General features: G+C 35.7%; 1 protein-coding gene across 8 annotated transcripts in view; it reads left to right on the top strand.

The window, feature by feature from the left end:
- Positions 1–19,389, top strand: part of RBMS3 (RNA binding motif single stranded interacting protein 3) — a 1,259,852-nt gene that overhangs the window by 1,005,991 nt on the left and 234,472 nt on the right. The gene's annotated exons all lie outside the window — the stretch shown is intronic.

The raw sequence follows: 19,389 nt of genomic DNA, 5'->3' as shown, positions 1-19,389 counted from the left end.
ACAGAGATCTGGACTGGGAGGCAGCAGTAGAGTGTGAAGCAGTCAATGAATGCTGAATGATTTTGAAGGTAGAATTAACAGGATTTAGTGACTGAATGTGAAAGATAAAAAGAAAGAGAGAAGTCAGGGATGAAATTCAAGTTTTGTGGGCTGAGCCACAGAAGAGTTGCCATGTATAAGATGGCCAGGGTTGGGACAAAGTAAGCTGGATTTAGGGACAGTGTCTGTGAGACATACAAAGGGAAATGCTGAGTAGGCAGTTGAGTATATGAGTCTGGAGACAAAAGAAAAGACCAGGATCGGAGATACAACTTGCAGATGGAATTTAAACTCATGAGATTTGGAAAAATAACCTGGTAAGGGATCATACCTAGGAGAGGTAACACGAGATTTAGATGGGAGTAAATATTCAGCTCTCTTCTTCCTAGAATAAAAGACCAGTTGTATGTAGCAAGTTACTTTTTTTTTTTTTTCCCCATTTAACGTATAAGGTAGGATTATGTTGTAAGTTTAGATATTTAGGCATGCACATGCATGCATGCACTCACAAATGCACTCAAATAATAGCGCTGTAGAAATGGGGGCAACATTGAATGGGCTCTTTTTGAAACTTGGCCCATGATGAATATAATAGCAGTTACAGGCCTTGAGGCAAATCTTTCTTCCTGGGCCTAAGTCTCATTATTTGGGTAGTGTTTTGTACATTTTCCATGTTACAAAGCACAATGGGATCTTGTCTCGTTTCAACACATAGATAGTAGAGAATTGTTTTAAATTTCGGGGAAAAGAAATAAGAGCAGCAACTTCTTGAGGATAATTCCAATCCTTTATGTGCACGCCCCTACCTCGGCTCCATTAGCGGTTTTGTTTGAAACTTTGGTTTTAAGAATATTTTCCAGAAGATGATTTCCCTGCCTTTGTGATTATACAACATTGTCCTCCAGTCAAGCAAGATTTATGGACCTATGTGAAATCCAGGGTCTGGATGAGGGGGTACCCATATATGCCTAACACGGAGATCGGTGTTTCATAAATGTCCTCACCCAATTTGCCTACTGGCCCTGTAATATTGGTGTAGTGAGCTTTGTTTATGGCTGAGAAAAGCAAGATTTTGAGAGACTAAGCAACTGGTCCAGTTATATATGAGTTTTTAGAACTCAAATCACTTGCTCTTTTCTCTGTATGCCATATTGTGTATTTTTACAACTCTACTTTCCACACATCTCCAAAATTCCTACCTACAGTTTAAGCCAAGTAGATCTTAAAGTTACAAGATTACCTGCTTGTGACTGTCCTGGAATCAGTGCTTATTCTCTTTCACTCAGTGACTAAGCAACAACCTAAATCCTTATTGCCCATTGGGTGGCTATTTCTATCACTAGTTTTATTTCACAAATTTGGTAACTAAAAAGTAAAAAAAAAAACGAACAAACAAACAAAAAAAACAGTCACAAGGTCAAAGGTGAAACCATGGGCCAGTTCTGTAGTAACAAACCATTTCTTTGGGGAGGTATACTACCTACTGGGCATTGTGATTTTTTGATGAAGGGATTGTTCAATTTAGTGCATCAAATGCCTTATCATATTTGTGCACATTTCTTTCATGTATGCTCATTTGGCTTGCAAAAATCCCAAACCAGTCTGATTACCCTTTGATGCTTTTTCATCTTTTGTTCTGCCTTATTATTCCTAGGAAGTAAAATAAATAAATAAATAAAAAGCATCCTGAAATACAACGTTTGAATTTCAATGACTCGAAGAACAGAAGGCATAGGTGACCCCTAAATCCAGCCAATAGGTTAACAATGATTAAAAAGGTGGGCCATACTAATATAATATATGTGTGAGGGAAATGGAACTTTTCTATGTTGTGGGAAGAGGGACATTGGTACAAATTTAGGGGAATACCTAAACATATTAAATTTGTATTCCCTTTGATATAATAATTCTACTTCTGAAAACGTTTCATCTAGATATACTCACGCAGCTGCTGGAGTTAAGATATCTGGGTAGAGATAACTGGGCCAAAATATTTGCTTGTTGCACTATTGAAAAGCCAAGGAGTCTTCTATGGGTTTCTAAAATCAAACAAGCAAAATGCAAATGAAGCTCTGAATTTATATTAAGTTTATTATTTTGTCAATGCAACAAGTCTGACCCTTTCTATATTAAAAAATTGAAACCACAGATAAGAAAGAAGGAAAAGTGTATTCTCGAAGCCCATAACCATTATTAAAAAATGGATGTGTTTCTATCAAGTTTTTTCCTGTGTAAATATGTATGTGCCAACAGATTTATTTTTCCTGCTTTCTCTGTATAACTTTATAACATTGATATTTTATTTTACCAAAATTTTCTATGAGAGTCATTTTAATAACCACAAGATTCCTTATTCTATGGAAGTATAGTAATTAAACTTTCTCATTGTGTGGGATATTTATTTCTAGTTTTGCTTTGACGTGCTCTCTCTAATAATAGAAGGGCAAAAAGTGTTTTTCTATTAGTTAATTTTATTGTCCAACATATCCTGGTAAATTCTGGTTTGCTGAAGCTTCATTAATAGATTCTGGGTCAGTATATTCTAATTTGTTTCTCACTTGGTAAACCACTTTTATGGCAAGTGTAAGTAAGTCAAGAAGTTATAATCTATCCATCCATATCTATATCCCTATATCACATACATTCATAAATTTTCTTTTCAATTTCAGCCACAGCATTTGATTTTAAGGCACATATTTTTGGGTATTGGGGATGGCACAAGTTACACTATTGGTCTGGCATCATTTAAAAGCTTGGACTCTGGAGTCACTGGCCTGAGTTTGAATCTTGACTGGCAGCTGTGTGATTTTTAGGTCAGTACTTTATCCACTTGGAGCCTCCGTTTTCTCATTTGCAAAATAGTGATGACAATAATAGCCACCTTGAAGGCTAACTATAAGTATTGAGGAAAATGCAAAGCACAGTGTTCAACACATAATAGGTGTTTATTAAGAAGTGGTCATTACTACTATTGTTGCTTATTGGTTTTTATTTTCACTGTCCTTTTGAAGTTATTGTAGTTTTTTGTTTTGTTTTGTCACACACTTTCTCCTCGCTTCTCCTCAACGACCTTCTCCTCAGCGGTAAACTCGGTTAAGCTTATGTAGTCATCCCTGAGGTTATCACACTCTCTTCTTCGCTTCCTCTACTGTCCCTTCCCCACCCAAGTATTGCTAAAATATGAATTATGAATTAGTAGTATTAACATGAAAATTATAAAAGAATCATGAATTCCAGTTTTTGTCATATTAATAAGGGTTGGTATCTTTTAAGTGAGAATTACTAAATCGCTGATTCTTAAAAATCTTTTAACATTTCTATAAAAGCCCAGTTCTTCAGTATATGTGGTAATGAAGACATTGACCCTCTTGGACTACACACTAAGTGCGGGGCTTAAACTCTTAAAATTATCTCACTCACCTCATAAGTGGTACACTTCAGACTCACGGATTTTAGTGCAGACTTCAGAATGAAGGAGAAGCACAAGATAATTTAGCTGCATTGCAGGTTGATAATAACCTATTAAGCTCTCTTCATAATGCCCTGTGGCTTTTCTGGGTCCTTGAATTCAGATTTTTGTCATAGGTATTTTGCATTTCTTGGGGGGAAAAAATCATACAAATCATGACGAGCCACCCTTTTCCAAGGGACTCATTGTCATTACCAGTCAGATTCTCATGGGAAATAGAAGCCACAGAGGAATAATCATAAATGACAGTTCTTATGATGTGATTTTGCATGAACTGACATTTGCTGCCCTGTCTTTAGTATAGAGATTAAAAGATCTCCATTCCCTGATGTTTTACATTGTTTCCTTTGTTTTTCAGTTGATAAAAATAACAATGTGAAACAATGATAATAATACAGAAATGTCTGAAGTAAAGTCTCTTGTAAGTCTGCCCCAGAGGCAAACATTGTCATTTTTTATATGAATCTTCCCATCTTTCTTCATGTACATACATGCATTCAAATCTATATACTTGTGTATATCACATATCTGTATTATACACACAATTTTAAAATAGCATTACTTTTTTTTCCTCCCAAAGCAGACTCTGAGACAAAGATTTGAGATTATTTAATTTATGGGGAAAATGGTCCTGGAAGATAAACGTAAAGACGTGGGGAAAAGGAGATAGGCAGAAAAAGTTTTAAAAGCATGTTCTAATATACAGACTTGGGCTGTGAGTGATTGGAGCTCAGTTGTGCTGGGGAACCTCTGAGGAACAATGTGGAATGCACCTCAGACAAGGATGCTGGAGCATTTATTCTCCATCTCCCTTAGGCTACTGGTGCAAGTTTGTCCCTGGGGTGGGTATTAAACCCCCTGCACTCTGGGCTGTGCCTGTGCACTGATGAACAACCTTTGGGAAAGGCAGAGCAGAGGGACCCCTGAATGTCCTTGCACGGGACTAGCAACAATGTCTGTGGCTGTTCCCTGTGGTGGTGCTGTAATCAGATGGGCTAAGGGGATGCGCTGTGGTACAAAAGGGGACTCAAGCATCATCCATGGTGTCGCCCTACCTGCTGTTCTTCAACCAGCTTTTAGGAAAAAAAAAAAAAATCAGCAATGTATCTTGGATACATTTCCAAGTCAGTACATGCACACATAGTTTTGTTTTTAATGGCAGCATTCCTCTTTGAATATGAGTGGGCTAGTTAATCATTTGAGTGAGAACAATGCCAGTTTTTGTCCTCATGTTCCTGTGTGAACCTAGAGGTATGCTAAATAATCCTCCCTAAAACCAAGAGTGATTTAACTTCTAAAACAGTGTGTCTCAAACTCTTACATACACATGAATCGCCTATGGTGCTTGTTAAAACAGAGATCTCATTTAGCAAGTGTGGGCTTGGACCAAATCGTGCTTTGAGTTCAAGGTTCTACAACCAAATAACCTGAAGGGAACTTGTACATTGTGAAAATACTCTTTACTAGAGTCAGGCAAATTTTCATAAAGATGGGCATATTGAACCCAAGTTCAGTATGCTGGGAGAACGTAATATCCAGGTGTGAAGTTACTTTGGGACTTCGGTCAAGTCTTTTCTGTCCTCTGAGAAAATCTCGGACATGGTTATCACTCAGGTGTCTTGCTTCTTAATAGAGTATTTTATGATCCAATGTGTGCATTCTCTTGCTTGCATGGAGAATATGCTTCTTGTCTGCTTAGTGCTATAAATGTGTTCACCCAAATTAGCCTATGAAACTGGGCTTAGGTTATGTCAGGGTCCCTGAGTGTTTGCATTTATACATCATCAGTACTCTTTATTCATTGAAACTAAATGAGTCAGATCACAAACCTAGATGTCTAATGGACATAACAAACTTAAAGTATCCAAAAGAGAGTCCTAGAGTTCCCTTCAAATGGGATCCTCCATGTCTTCTATCACAAGAAAATGGGTCAGAACACTGAGATCAACCTTGAACCATCCTTTCTCAAATTTCTCACATCCAAGCCATCAGAAAGTATGTCTAATCTACCTAAAAACAATTTTCTGATTGCCACCATCTCTACTGTTGTTTTCATAATCACACTTCTGATCTACTGCAATATCTCCCGAGCTAATGGTAACCCTGCAACATTCATTAGCTCTCCATTTGCTTACAAACAAATGTCTTTTCTCAATAAATGAGAGTGTTCTTTCCCCACTTAAACTCTTCAATGCCTTCCCACTGCATGAAAGAACATCATCCCAGATCCCAGCAGGTAGGCCCAGCATGGCCGACAATGCCATATACGAGCTGGCTCCTGTACCTTTCCAATGTCACTTCCTGACACTACCTCCTAGCTCACTGGGTCCCAGCCCCACTGGTCCTTTGGGTTTACCCTGCACCCAGGAAACTCTTTCCTGCCTGAGGAACTTGGAATTTCTACCTGCCTGGAAAATATTTTTAATTCTATGAATTTTATAGTGTTTTTCTTTTTAGTTCATCTGAAATTCATCAATCTTTTCTCTATGTATATTTTGTCATATTTAGCCATTGTGAGTCTTAATTTGACAATTTTTAAAAAGGTTCATAAGGAACTGGAGATGGAAAAAAATAAAAGGGAGCCATGATTTCTGTCCTCACTGCCCTTCCTACTCGTCTTCTTAGAGTTCTGATTTCCTCTAGCGCTAGACAGGTAGTTTTCACAGAATCAATAATAAATTAAATACCATCACCTCTAAATAGACGCATTTTGATTTAGTGCTTTCTTTAATGTACACATCTGAAATAGATGCAGTTACCGATTCCCTCAAGTGCTTAATTTTATTCTGTTTCTCATTTACTTAAGAAGAAAATATAGGTAGGCACCTAGTGAATGTGTATGGCAGTTTAAGATTTAAGAGAACACCTAGATGTTAACATCTATAAAGTATCCATTTAACCCTCATAGTAATCCTACAGTGGCAGTATCCTTCTTTTAAATAAGGAGACAAAAAATCAAGGAGATGAATTCACTCGTCTAGAAATATAGTGTATGTGTGTGTTTATGTATGTGTGTATGTATGTGCGCTTACACGGTGGAAATTTCGTGAACTTAATTGTCTGACCTTTGTGTGTGTGTGTGTGTGTGTGTGTGTGTGTGTGTACAATCTCCATATATATAAACTTATATGCAGCTAATAAGTAAGTGCTTCTGAATTTGAAAGCACATCAGCCATGAAACTTCCTGGCAAATTTTCATTGTATTGGCATCATTTTCACTGGAGTCCGTGGAAATAAGTTTTAAGGATTCATGAGTTCTCTATGAGAATTTATAAGATTTGAGGCTTTCCACTCTCTAACAGTCTTAAAAATTTTATGACAGCACATTTGAGGTCATCTGGTTGACCAGTCTGTATTTATGTCTGTAATCACATAGTGCCATGGAGACTTCTTGTCACTGTCTGGGGCTAACAAGGAAACAACAAGGTAGACCTAATCAGTAAATGATGCTTTTAAGCCAAATGAAGGCTGTTCAGCCTGGCCAGCCATGCTCAGATGAAGGTTTCACAGTAACTCAAATAGATGAAAGTGGCAGAAGAATCAGAATGTCATGTGGTGAAAGGAATATAGCCCATGAATTTCAAAAATATTTGGTGGTTCAGCGGACAGTAGCATATTCACCTTGCAAGTGGCAATTTAGATTTGGCAAAACAACATCATCCATGCTGTTTAAATTAATGTTTTAATTAAATTGTACTGGTGATGCAACTTTACTTCTATGCAATTTAAAAGTATATTTGGTTTAATAGTTGCATTCAAGCTATAAACAGAGGGAGGCGTTTATATCTTGTAATTAAATGTTTGCACATATTTAAATGCTCTTTAATAAAAATAACCTCGTCAACACTGGGAGTCTATTGCATATATTTATATAAAATATGTAACATATAGTGATATATAGCAATAGACACATCATCACAGGTATATTTTTTTTCTTCTTCTTTAAAGGGGTTGATACCAGGTTATCTCAACATGGCAAAACAGATGCCTTCTTTTACAGATAATTTTTATTTGTAGTTGGCTTTCTGTATGTTGAGGTATACATTAGCAGCTCCCTCACTGCAGTTGTGACAAAGAAAAAAAATGTTTCCATATAGTGCCAAATTTCCCTTGGGGGCCAAAATTGCTCGTTTCAGAATCACTGGTCTGTACATTACTAAAATGTAGTAACTACTGCCTTATCCCATTCCTACTATTATGGTTGCCAAGTAGTGATTTGTAATTCCAACATTCCCCCTACATTTATTAGGTTGTATTATACTTTAAGGAATTCCTCATTTATTTAGTTATTCACTTATATAAGAGACTCCTAGATTCTTATTTTGTTTTATGGGTTAAAATCATTACTAACATTGTGTATCTGTATGTTCCAATGTTTGTAATAGAGCTGTAACAAGGTAAAGATAAATGATATAAACTAGCTACTTTGTTCTCTCCTTTAGTGTAGCATATTAGCTAATTTCGCGGTCCTATTCAAGCATTAGAGTAATCCAGCAGAAGCTGCCATTGTCTCAAAGGTTGGGTGCCAGTTCTGCCTCAACGATTCATTGAAGTGGAGCTGAAGGAGCCCAAGTCACTTTCTCCTTGGAAGCCGGGAGCCTTTTATTGTTCTTAACTGTGCTGAGAATGCCAATGACTGTAAAGCTGGGGAAAAAAGACTCTTAATGAGTTTCAGCATTTTAATGTACTGCAGGTTCCCAATTGTACGAATTTAAGAAGCTTAGCAATTCAGTATCTTCTGAATAATAGCATTTATTTTATACTCTAAATACTCCCATGGAAGACTGAATAACATCGTAGCTTCTTCAGTGTAAGAGCTCTGCTGGGCTAATTGACTTGAACGGTGGAATTGCTCTGAAAAAAAAAAAAAAAAAAAAAGGCCACATGGTTTTGATTAATGAGCCCAGTAATAAATCATTAATCTTTTTAGCTCATGAATGATATGAACAATTTTCTTCCCCCTACCTATGTGATATACTTCTAGATTTTCTTGCTGATACAGTGGCCACATTTTCAGGATCTCATCATCAATTTAATATGCCCACCTCTACATACTTTAATATACTGTCTACTAAGTGTATACCTATAAGGAACTCAGTGAGACAGATTCTAAATAGCAAGAATTGTTGTTTATTTTTTTATGAACACAACTTACATTTAGTTAGTAACTGTCGTCTTGTAATATCTTAAATTCCTCTATTCCTAATATTTAACAATAATTACAGAAATAATAGTGAGTTACTGAACTTCTCCTGTGTACTTGGCATGCTACTAAATTTTTAGTTTATTGTTATCATTGACTTCTCATACCACTCTGAGGTTATTAGTGTTATTATTTCTGCTTTAAATTTCAGGAAATCTACTGAGAAATGTTAATAACTACCGTGTTTCCCCAAAAATAAGACCTAGCTGGACAATCAGCTCTAATTCATCTTTTGGAGCAAAAACTAATATAAGACCTAGTCTATTTTAATATATTATAAGACCCGGTCTTATATAATATAATATAATACGACATTATAATATAATATAATATAATATAATATAATATAATATAATATAATATAATATAATATAATATAATATAATACCAGGTATAATAATATACCAGGAATAATATAATACCAGGTATAATACAATATAATACTGGGTCTTATATTAATTTTTCCTCCAAAAGACGCATTAGAGCTGATGGTCCGGCGAGGTCTTATTTTCAAGGAAACACAGTAGTTAATGTCACAGAACTGATTACTGTCAGAGCCATCATGTCACTATCTATTCACAGATTAGTCCCACCCAATGTTTTTTGGATGTTTATGATTACATTATTTTTGTTGCAATTAAAATATATAAACAGTCCAGCCCAAACTGAAATGTTTGGTTGTCTTAGGGCTTAACATGTCCCAGGGGATTTTTTGGGTTTTTTTGTTTTATATTTCCAGAAGTAATTGTCATGCTCATTATGTAGCTGAGACATCATTTAGAAATGATTTAGATTATCTAATCACTATTTTGAGAGAAATAGAATTTCAAGTGGTAGACTACAAGATCATGGCAGATATCTACATTCTTGGTGGTACTAATGTGTTAGCTAAGGAAAGCTAGCTCTTTATTACTGAAATTCAGTTGTGAACTATCCACTAGGCTCAACTCTCTAAGGCAGGCAAGAATCATTGGCCTATCATGTCTGTGTCCTCAGGATTTAGCTCAGTGGCTGGCATGTACTGAAACACTAAATGTTTAGTGAGTGAATAAATAAATGGTCAATAGCATTGATGTCAAAAATAAGTGCATGATCCATTTAGTAAAGTGCCTTGAGTCAAGATATGTAAATCAACAAGTGACTATAACTCGGATTAGTGTTGTGACCCTAAGTGCCTCCCATTTTTCAAGCGTGCCAGTCTACTGAGCCACAAGTTTCCTATAGATAAAAACTGAGCAGAAAACTGAAATGCATGCCTTCCTTTTTGATCTTCTAGGCAGCCTTGGTGAGATCATTTAAACTCATGGTTGAGCCACATTAAAAAGAGGACTGATCTCTTTCTCAGGAGTTTTAAGAAAATTATAATTAATATAAGTGCCACATAAAAGCTGGTGATGATGACGGAAGTCCGTCTTTGGAAAGGCGAAGTGGTTTGTCTCACTTGAATACCTGGAACTCGCTGTTGCACCTCCTCTGCTGTTCGTCCTTCAGCATTACAAGGTCTATGTAAGAAATGGATGCGCTGCAGCAGCACCTAGTTAGGTTCCTTCCCCCACCCAGCCCTGCATTCTTGCATTGATAGATTGGTGTTTATTGTGAGACACACAGACACACACAGACACACACGCACACACACACACACACACACACACACACACACACATTCTCCAAACTGATGTTAAGGATCGTGGGCCACCAAATATTTTGCAGCCTATCTAGGCTCTCTGTGGAAAGACAAGGATGAAATAAACCTCAGATGTACCATCCTTCACATAGACTGACCAGATTCAAAGGTACAGCTGAATTTGTTTTTTGTTTGTTATTTTGTGTTTTGTTTTTCAGTGCTAGTGTAGAGTTGACTGTTTCCTCTTCCTCTATAACGTGTGGAATGAGCTTGGTTTTAGAAAGCCAGTTTCCTGTGACATTGACATTCAACAATTTAGAAATAAAAGTAGGTGGGAAAATCACAATGCAACAGTAACATTTTCTATACAAAGCTGTAGTTTTTCACTTTCTATATTATATATATATATATATATATATATATATATATATATACATTTCACTTTCTATATAAATGTATATATATATACATTTCACTTTCTATATTATATATATACATTTTTTTAAACGTATCCTTATGTAATAGAAGTTAGAAGGAAACTAGCCAGGTATGTTTTTCTTAGTAACTTGGGAAAGTGTGTTGCTCCAGCCTTGTAAGTACGACAACTTTGGATCTTCTTTTGCTAACTCATTCCCTCGGTATGATTAAGTGATCTTCATTCTTAGAAAGGTAAATTGCACTGCCAAGTGAGTTTACATATTGAACACCTATAGGAATCCATCGAATGGTGGCTCCCTCACCTTGACCTCTCAGAAAAAGTTGTGAGCCAGACATTGAATACTCTGTGCTTATTTTGAAATCTCAGGCCTCTGATTCAAATAGATTGGGATTTGAATTCTAGTTGGATTTCTTAATAGCTGTGCGACCCTGGGCAATTGAATCACTTCCTTACATGTAAAATGAGGATACTAACTTTATCTACTTCAAGAGTTGTTTTAAGGAATAGAACCATAATGAATGTAAATAACTTTAAGGGATAGTGCTTGGACATAGTAAGTGTAAAATAAACATTAGATAGCATTGTACCATAAAATGGTATTGATATGAATCCTATCTAACAACAAATAATGTCTGTGACTTGATAATATTTTAATCCTATGTAGCAAGGATTATTTTAGTATAAGTATGTCTCATGTAATATTTGGGACATAGTTATAATATATATACATACACACACACACACATACATATACATATACATATACATATACATATATATATATATATATATATATGTTTATAGAAAATTCAAATTTAGCAGGGTGTTCTGTATTTTATCAAGCTGCCCAAATTTTGTGGGACTGGTCTTTGCCACATAAGCTCTGTTGCATAGTTCCAATAGTCACCATTTTTACCATTTTTGCTGTGCTCTGGGAGTGTCATTTGCATAGAATACAAAGGAAATGGTTGCCCTTGAGGGAGCTCTACATCCCTAACATATTTTACACCTCAGTGACCCATTTGTGTGTGTAAGCCTCAGCAAGACTAAGATGTCATTGTTTAAACAGAAAACACAAAAATGGTTTGCATCTGTTCTATATCTGTTGTGATTATCTCAGAAGAAATTAATAAGGTACCATCATAAATTATGGCTACATTCATGCCATCCCATAATCCCAGTGGTTTGAAGGAAGATTATGGTCATTATCACAAATCAGGTAACAACTTTCTGTCCCAGAGTTCTCAGCAAGCTGATGAAGTAGATATCCCTGGAGAGCTCCTTCAGTGGGATGAATTAGACTCTGAGAAAATGTGGTACGATTTGTTTACAATATTGAGTAGTTCTCTATAGTTTTGTTTCCTGTTCTCATTTTTTGACTGTCAGGACCCTGAATCCAAGACCATACTTATTTGTGATATAGTAAATATACTACAAGAAAACTATAGAGAGATCTCAATATTGTAAAATGTTAATTTAGCATTTTCTCACAGGGGAAACCATCACGTCAGGGCTGATAACTGGTGACACTGAGCTCGCGTTCAGGAGGTGCATGTGGAGGGAGAAGTCAAGGAAAGCCAGGAGTCCAATCTGGCCACCTGTTCCAGGAACACAGGTAAAGCAAATTCAGTCCTAAAGACTCCAGAGGCTCATTGAATCATTCACTGCTCACGTCCACTTGAGGCTATTAGATTGATCTAGAAGTAAAAGCTGGTCTTAGCCCTGCAGAACAGCACACGTGACTGGCGGCTCAGGTTCTCAGCACCAACCATGGTTTCACAGCCAGGACTCTGCAGAGTTTGTTATCCAGGGTCGGACCCTCTGATTGAACTTGGTGATGGGAACTCCAGTTGTCAATGCTGTGCTTCCATTAAATCTGAAATAAGGAAATGCTTCTTTTAAACTATGTGTTCCTTAGGGAAATTGTTCTTCTTGGTTTTCAGTTTAGGAAAGTTGTTCTTATTGGTGCCTTGAGAGGAAAAACTGGTAGGCAGCCTCCTCTAATTTTATCACCATGCAAAACTAGGGAAAGAGAAATCACCCTGTCTTTCAGTGGAGGGAGAAGGCAATTGAAAACACAGGGCAGCCCCCTTCACCGCTTCGTGAAGGGCCCACCCACATTAGAGAGAGCAATCTGCTTTACCTAGTCTACTGATTCAAATGTCAAACTCATCCAGAAAACGTTCTCACAGATACATTCAGAATAACGTTTGACCCACTGTCTGGGCACCCTATGGCCCAGTCAAGTTAGCATATAAATTAAATGATCAGGACAGAGGACACACTTATTAGACACCCTTTGGGGGTGGAAGCTCACTTCTTGGCAGTCCTTTACTTTTCCCTTTGCTCTTTAATGCATAACCTCAATGTATGCTTCTGGATCACCTATGTTAGGGGAAGGCTGTGCTTCTCTCTTTCAAAGGCCATGGCGGTTTGGCTAGAGAATGCAGAAGGCCTAGTGTGAAGGTGAGAGCTGAACCTGTGTCATTTTTCTTTCTTAGTAATACAGATTTGACAAAATTAACACACTGCATTAGTTGGAGATCTTCAGAGAAATAGAACCATTAGAACCACTGGATGTGTGTGTGTGTGTGTGTGTGTGTGTGTGTGTGTATTGTTATATGAAATCTGCTCATACAATTGTGGAAGCTGACAAATCCCAAGATCTACTGTCAGCAAGCTCAAGACCCAGGAAGAGTCATTGTTTCGGTTTGTGTCCAAAGATAAGGGGAAAAAATCAATGTCCCAGCTTGAACACCATTAGGCAGGAGTAATTCTCTCTTAAATCAGGAGAGGATCAGCCTTTTTGTTCTATTCACACCTTCAACTGATTAGATAAGGCCCACCCACATTAGAAAGTGCAATCTGCTTTACTACTATACATCCAGTCTGGGCCCTGTGGCCCAGTCAAGTTGGCATATGAATTAAATGGTCATACACATATAGGATACTGATGCTAATATTGAAAGAATGGCAGGCTTCCTCCACATCTCATCTAGAGATGCTGTAACTCCTATAGCCATGTATCAAACATTCTGGGAATATTGCTAGAAGGGTGAGAACATCTTTGTACAAAGTTAGTGCTAAGCTACTTCTAAAATCTAGATAGCTTTCAGTTTGTTAGTACAGGAGGCTCTGACCCCCCTGCTTCTGTTTTCAGATGAGAGAAAACATTTAGTTTTTAATATTATTAATTTTTAAATTGCTACAACATTTAAAATAGACTATTCCATTAAAAAACAACTGTTCATTTGTCTCCCATTGATTTTCTTTTCTCCAGGTGAAATACAATAAATAGCAATATTTTATAGGCAATCTTGAGTTGGTATAGTGTAGTAGAAAGAATACTAGAGCAAGGGTCCAAAAAATATCACTTATGATGTCATTTATTTACTTATTATCCATGTGACCTTAGTAACTCTCTTAAGATAGCAGAACCAGCTTTCTCATTTGTAGAACAGAAATAATAACTCTTGCCCTATCTACCTCATAGGGTTATTATAAAGGACCACATGAAATAAAACAACCCTGAAACACATTGAATAGTATAAAACTCTATATAAGATAATGTTGCTATCTTCAGTCTATATGAACATTCCTTTCAATGTATTTTTAAGTATTATACTCTCATGTTTGTGTTAGAGTTGTTTCAAACTTCCTCAGGATATTTTCCGAATGTTTGGTCACTACTAATCAGGATAATTCATCTTGAAATGGCTTTATCCACCTAGTAGTCCATAAATGACTATAAATTGATTACACACAATTTTGTGATTTAAAATGGACTTGATAGTGTATAAATAAGCAAAAAACTAATAACATAATAAGACCCATAGAGGATTATATTATGATAGATAAATGTAGTAATATAGTACCCTAAAACAGTGTTAAAGTTTGATTCATCAAATGGTACTTGTTCATAATAAAATAGCACAGAAATTGAGAGTAAGCATTTAAAACTCTTTATAACAATATCACATTAATATAACATTTAATCCAAATGTAAGTTTGGTCTGTTGAATGTAATAATAATAATAAAATTACAACTAGCATATTTTTAATTGTATTTTATTTTCTATTAACTTATTTTTATTGTATTTTACAAATATTGGTCCATGACAGGTTGGAAATAAAAATGGCTGCAGTCCTAAGTAGCTTGAGAAACGTTGCTCTAAAATTTCTAATGCTAACAACTACTTCCTGAATATTTAAATATAGTTTTGCCAAGAATGAGAGTTATGAGATTAAGTTTTGAAATCTTGTTCTACAACCTTTTTCAGAAACATTTATATACAGATGGTGCCAAAAAATTATATACACATTTTAAGAAAGGAAAACTGTATTAAAATTGTGATACTCAATATATATTGATAACAAAAGATGAATACAAGTCACATTTCACTTCTGCAATTACAATAGGTGCTCAGAGTGGTTACCATCAGTGTCCAAACACTTCTGATTGTGGCGAACACTGCTTGAGCAATGTTGACCAAAGTGTCCACTTGTATACATTTTTCTGGCACCTCCCTGGTATAATAGCCATAACCCATATCCAAAAACAGCCCCAGACATAAACTTTGATCTAGATACGAGCAACAATTTTTTTCATTTTTCATTTGCTTAGCTACATTGAAATGTTCTGAAGTTGTTTTAAACTGTTACAAAGCAGTTCAGTGCCGATAAATCTTATTTGGCAGTTTACATATACAAAAAAACAACAACAAAAAACAAAAAACAAAGAAAACCCACCACAAAGAAAACGTGAAATCATTTCAGGAAAAAAAAATGTATGTATTCTTGAGTGAAATGACTTGTCTCTGTTCCCGTAACAATGGAGAGGGTACTTTTCTAAACTTTTCACCATCTTTTGACAAAATTAAGTAAAAAATCAAGAAATCCCAGTGCAGATGAAAATATGTAGAAACAAACCAAAATGGGGGAGTTACTTTTGGTATTAATTAAGTGTAATAGATGTATGAATTGTAGTCATATACTTTTATAAACTGGTATGCACTGCAGAGTATTCATTCAGTTACTATGTGTAAAATGCTAGTTAATATAAGGAACTCTTTTTTTCTTTCTTTTTTCTTTCCATAGCCTTAACTCTGTTGCCAAAGCTAATTAATGAACAAGCAAATATGAATAAAACAATGAGTTTGGACATATTCATTTAGGTCTGTACTAATATTCCTTTGGACCATAAACTGCTGCTTACTACCCATTGGATTTTAAAAGAAAAGGCAGTGTCATGAAGTTGTAAGAACATTGGACCAGGTATAAAAGGACATGGGTTTTATTTCTACATCTTACTAATTATCTCAGCAACTTTGACCAAGTCCTACTCATTCCTTTAGCTTCTGCTTTTTTCCCATCTGATAAATGATCAGATTGGATAAGATACCCCCTTAGGTTCATTCTAGAACTAAATGATCATGAAAAATTTAAGTTAAAGAAAAGATTTTTAAAAGTTCTCTAAGATCGCAATGATCACTTGAGAATTTGTTTCCGAAAAGTTAAGAGGAAAGTGCTCTTTGGTTCATTATGACAAATAATCTCTTGAAAGTCACAATCTATTTACATAAACCTGATACGTAAATAAAATTGAAAGTGAAAATATGAATCTATGTATTATTTTAAAATTCATTCTATGCAGAAATTAAAGTCTATTGTCAAGTCAACAAATATATTCAGGACTAACACTGCATTTCAAAGGACAGAATTACTTAATAAATAACTGCCCTAGCTACATTCTTTCTCTGAATACAAATTAAGGAATGACACTGTCCACTGCTTTGTTGTCCCTGTGAATACAAATTAAGAAGTTGTCCTTACTGTTTGAATTTGGATTCAGAAAATAGCTTACTGGGCAATCCCTATGTACTAAGCTCTACGTGTTTACTCCACACCATTTCGAGAAGCTGCAATGCATTCTACAATTGGGGAATTTGGAAGTGGATTTTCATCAGGACAAACTGGTACACTGCTGCCTAGAGAAAATGTAAAGACCTGTACAGTACCCTGGGAAAGGGTGGTTGTTTGCTTATACTTATGTAGCCAGATCAAGGATAAAGGCGTGCAAAATGTTGGGCAAATGCCAATCCATTCAGAGGACCACCATGTGCCGCAGCCCACCCTCTTAGAAGCTGTGGTTAACACAGGAGCTCCCAAGTTATGGGATATGGACCTGTCTCTCCTGGAACTTGAGTTGATATAGGTGTGTGGGATGTGGAAATCAAACATAAGAAAATTGTTCTTTTCTTAATTCTTTCTCAATTCTGACTCTTCCCAGGAGAAAGACCCTGTCTGGTGGTAGTGTGCGTCTCACACCTTCCAAATTCCCCAATTTTAATTACGAATCTCATTTGTAACTGAGAGTAAACCACCAGGGTCAAAGCCATCTGCAAGCAATGAATATCTACTATAATTTAATAGCATTGATCTGTTTCCTATTTTTACAGTAATTTGTTTATGCCAAGTGATGCCGGCGTTTTAGTTATGGTAGCAACATAGTTATCTTTTGAAATTAATTTACTTAAGCCCAAAGGTATGTTGATTTAAAAGAAACTTTTATGTTTTTATATTTTACTATAAGACTCCATCTTATAATATAATATAATTAATATAATATAATATAATATAATATAATATAATATAATATAATATAATATAATGTTGGGTCTCATATTAATTTTTGCTCCAAAAGTCGCATTAGAGCTGATTGTCCAGCCAGATCTTATCTTCAGGGAAACGGGGTACACAGCTGGCAAAATTTTCTAAAATGATATGCAAATGATGGAAGCTTTCAGAAACATGAGGCTAGTGGAAAGTAGACTGAGTGGACGATAGGACACTTAGTCCCTGCATATAATTCTAACCGTGTCCCTAATTATGGAATCCCTGGGCAAGATGATGAAACTTCCATGCTTCCATTTCCTCGTTAGCCAATAAGTATCATGATATCTGCCCAGTTACATTTGGAATAACAATGTGAAGATTGAAATTAAATGATGAGTAGCGAATCCTATAAATTTGAAAGTTGTATGTGCATAAGATTTGTTATTCTGTTTCTGAAAAGCCACTTTTTCGTTTCTTATTTTACTTTTCAGTTTTTTACCACCCCAGGAAAAAAATAAATAGACATGTTCATAACCACTCAGGATACGATAATATAATATTTTCTGTGTTTTCTCTCTAGGATCATACCATTTATTAGTGGTGTGTGTGTGTGTGTGTGTGTGTGTGTGTGTGTGTGTGTGTGTAGAGGGAGAGAAAGAGAAAGATACTGACGACAGTTGTGCATTTTCTACATTTACACTCTTCCCAAATACTAAAGTTGTGTTGTCTTTTTCTGATTTATTATGTTTACCTTTACTATTTTCTGTGGTGATAAAAATGTTTGAAAACTAAACTATGCTTTAAAAACAAACCTAGGGGTGGCTGGTTAGCTCAGTTGGGTAGAGCGTGGTGCTGGTAGCACCAAAGTTGCTGGTTCAATTCCCGCATGGGCCACTGTGAGCTGCGCTCTCCTTAAAAAAGAAAACAAACAAACAAACAAACAAATAAATAAATAAATAAATAAATAAAACTTAAAAAAAAAATAAAACGAACCTAATAATAGATTTTATTCATCTAAAGCTTAGTAAAAATATTAGGAACTATCTGACTATTCAGAGCTGTTAAAAATAATGGAGTTTTAGTTTTATACCAAAATTGTTTCTTGACCTAAAGTAATATTTTGAATCCTGTTTATTATATTTTTTAATCATGCTTAAAACATCAAATTTTCTACAAAAATATGTCATCTCTTCATAAAAGTTATTTTACTGTTACATAATGTCATTTACTATAGTCTTCAGGATTGCTTTTTTCCAATTTAGCTCACTTATCCTTGAAGTTAAGGTTGTTATTTTTGGCTAAAATATAATGGTTCAGTGAAATATGTAATATGTTTTGATAGTATTAATTAATTATGTCAGGTCGATGGGTATGTTTTATTTTTGAGACATACCGGAAACTACGTTCCAGTTTACTAATTCATTGCGTGAAACAGAGAACATTCACACACAGAGAAGTAATGCTAGCAATTGTTTGTTTCTCCATTCTATTAAGCAAAGCTTATTTAAGCACGATAGCTGCTGGATTAGAAAATGATAGACATCATAATCTCATTTGCATACAAATGTTCATGTATGCTTCAGAACAACGTCACCTGGAGGGCTTTTCAAAGCACAGATTACTTATCCCGACCTCAAGTTTCTGATGCAGTAGTTCTGGGTGGGGCCTGGGGATTTGCATTTCTGGCAAGATCCCTGGTGATGCTGAGGCTGATGATGCTGCTCTGGGACCATTCTTTTTGTTCCCATTGGTCTAGTGGACGGCAGGATAGCAGGATAGTGAAGCCCATAAACTTGGGTAACAAGCCCAGATGGCAGCCCTGGCTTTGACACTTACCAGGTGTAACTTGTACAAGTTAGGGGTCAATTTTGTCATCTGTAAAATAATAACAATTAAATGTATTGGGGCTTTTGAGTGAAATAATGCATATTAAGTATTTGAAACAATGCCTAGTGTATTTTGAGCTATAATGTTGCATTAAGTGCAGCATTATAACCAGT

The sequence above is a fragment of the Rhinolophus sinicus genome, linkage group LG10 (assembly GCF_036562045.2).
Source record: "Rhinolophus sinicus isolate RSC01 linkage group LG10, ASM3656204v1, whole genome shotgun sequence".
Classification (NCBI taxonomy): Eukaryota; Metazoa; Chordata; class Mammalia; order Chiroptera; family Rhinolophidae; genus Rhinolophus; species Rhinolophus sinicus.
Note: the sequence above shows the minus strand (reverse complement) of the source record. Positions and strands in the feature narration are given on the sequence as shown.